At 41.3% G+C, this 2,835-nt stretch overlaps 1 non-coding gene across 1 annotated transcript; it reads right to left on the bottom strand.

Annotated features, from left to right (window-relative positions):
- Positions 1-648: 648 nt before the first annotated feature.
- Positions 649-756, bottom strand: LOC148572084 (small nucleolar RNA R71). Its single transcript, XR_015909046.1, has one exon. It is a non-coding gene; the product is annotated as a small nucleolar RNA R71 (small nucleolar RNA).
- Between the last annotated feature and the right edge of the window lie 2,079 nt (positions 757-2,835).

The following is a 2,835-nucleotide window of genomic DNA, read 5'->3' as shown; positions in this document are numbered from 1 at the left end:
TCTCTGAGTTCAGATTTTCTCTTCTTCTTTTCTTCTACTCACACAGGGGAACCTCTATACCTGGGTAAAAAGGATCCCTATTATTATTATTTTTCTGTTCCCTTCTTTTTCATATGAGCAGGAGCAAGGACAAGAACATTCTTGTTGAAGCATATCCAGAACCTGAAAGGACTCTGAAGAGGAAACTAAAAGAAGCTAAATTACAACAATCCAGCAAGCACCTTTCAGACATTTTCAAACCAGGAAGAGGAGATGGCAGCCGAAAATAATAATAATGCAAGGAGGATGCTTGGTGATTTTACTGCACCTAATTCCAATTTACATGGAAGAAGCATCTCCATCCCTGCCATTGGAGCAAACAACTTTGAGCTGACACCTCAATTAGTTTCTCTGATGCAGCAAAACTGCAAGTTTTATGGACTTCCATATGAAGATCCTTTTCAGTTCTTAACTGAATTCTTGCAGATCTGTGATACTGTTAAGACTAATGGAGTAGATCCTGAAGTCTACAGGCTCATGCTTTTCCCTTTTGCTGTAAGAGACAGAGCTAGAATATGGTTGGACTCTCAACCTAAGGATAGCCTGAACTCTTGGGATAAACTGGTCAAGGCTTTCTTAGCCAAGTTCTTTCCTCCTCAAAAGCTGAGTAAGCTTAGAGTGGATGTTCAAACCTTCAGACAGAAAGAAGGTGAATCCCTCTATGAAGCTTGGGAGAGATACAAGGAACTGACCAAAAAGTGTCCTTCTGACATGCTTTCAGAATGGACCATCCTGGATATATTCTATGATGGTCTGTCTGAATTAGCTAAGATGTCATTGGATACTTCTGCAGGTGGATCCATTCACCTAAAGAAAATGCCTGCAGAAGCTCAAGAACTCATTGACATGGTTGCTAATAACCAGTTCATGTACACTTCTGAGAGGAATCCTGTGAGTAATGGGATGCCTCAGAAGAAGGGAGTTCTTGAAATTGATACTCTGAATGCCATATTGGCTCAGAATAAAATATTGACTCAGCAAGTCAATATGATTTCTCAGAGTCTGAATGGAATGCAAGCTGCATCCAACAGTACTCAAGAGGCATCTTCTGGAGAAGAAGCTTATGATCCTGAAAACCCTGCAATAGCAGAGGTGAATTACATGGGTGAACCATATGGAAACACCTATAATCCCTCATGGAAAAATCACCCAAATCTCTCATGGAAGGATCAACAAAAGCCTCAACAAGGCTTTAATAATGGTGGAAGAAATATATTTAACAATAGTAAACCTTTTCCATCATCCACTCAGCAACAGACAGAGAACTCTGAACAAAATACCTCTAATTTAGCAAACTTAGTCTCTGATCTATCTAAGGCCACTGTAAGTTTCATGAATGAAACAAGGTCCTCCATTAGAAATTTGGAGGCACAAGTGGGCCAGCTGAGTAAGAAGATCACTGAAACCCCTCCTAGTGCTCTCCCAAGCAATACAGAAGAAAATCCAAAAGGAAAGTGCAAAGCCATTGATATAACCATCATGGCCGAATCCAAGGAGGAAGGAGAGGACGTGAATCCCAAGGAGAAAGACCTTCTGGGACGTCCAGTGATCAATAAGGAGTTTCCCTCTGAGGAACCAAAGGAATCTGAGACTCATCCAGAGACCATAGAGATTCCATTAAACCTCCTTATGCCATTCATGAGCTCTGATGAGTATTCCTCTTCTGAAGAGAATGAGGATGCTACTGAAGAGCAAGTTGCCAAATTCCTTGGTGCAATCATGAAGGTGAATGCCAATTTATTTGGTAATGAGACTTGGGGAGATGAACCTCCCCTGTTCACCAATGAACTAAATACATTGGATCAACTGAGATTGCCTCAGAAGAAACAGGATCCTAGAAAGTTCCTGATACCTTGTACCATAGGTACCATGACCTTTGAGAAGGCTTTATGTGACCTGGGGTCAGGAATAAACCTTATGCCACTCTCTTAATGGAGAAACTGGGAATCTTTGAGGTACAAGCTGCTAAAATCTCATTAGAGATGGCAGACAATTCTAGAAAACAGGCTTATGGACAAGTAGAGGACATATTAGTAAAGGTTGAAGGCCTTTACATCCCTGCTGATTTCATAATCCTAGATACTGGGAAGGATGAGGATGAATCTATCATCCTTGGAAGACCCTTCCTAGCCACAGCAAGAGCTATGATTGATGTTAACAGGGGTGAACTAGTCCTTCAATTGAATGAGGACTCCCTTGAGTTTAAAACTCAAGGACATCCTTCTGTAAACATGGAAAAGAGGCACAGTAAGCTTCTCTCAAAACAGAGTCAACCAGAGCCCCCACAGTCAAACTCTAAGTTTGGTGTTGGGAGGCCACAACCAAATTCTAAGTTTGGTGTTGAACTCCCATATCCAAACTCTAAGTTTGGTGTTGGGGAGTCTCAACAATACTCTGAACATCTGTGAGGCTCCATGAGAGCCCACTGTCAAGCTATTGACATTAAAGAAGTACTTGTTGGGAGGCAACCTAATTTTTATTTAATTATATTTTTATTAGTTATATGTATTTATAGGTTTATGATCATGTGGAGTCACAAAATAAATCAAAAAATTAAAAACAGAATCAAAAACAGCAGAAAAAAATCACACCCTGGAGGAGGATCTTACTGGCGTTTAAACGCCAGTAAGGAGCATCTGGCTGGTGTTCAACGCCAGAACAGAGCATGGATCTGGCGTTGAACGCCAGAAACAAGCAGCATCCTGGCGTCCAGACGCCAGAAATGCACAGTGAAGAAGAACTGGCGCTAAACGCCAGAAACAAGCATCTGGTTGGTGTTCAACGCCAGAAATATGC

Source organism: Arachis ipaensis, chromosome B3 (assembly GCF_059453495.1).
Source record: "Arachis ipaensis isolate K30076 ecotype BB chromosome B3, ASM5945349v1, whole genome shotgun sequence".
Lineage (NCBI taxonomy): Eukaryota > Viridiplantae > Streptophyta > Magnoliopsida > Fabales > Fabaceae > Arachis > Arachis ipaensis.
The sequence above is the reverse complement of the archived record's forward strand: the minus strand, read 5'-3'. Positions and strand labels throughout refer to the sequence as shown.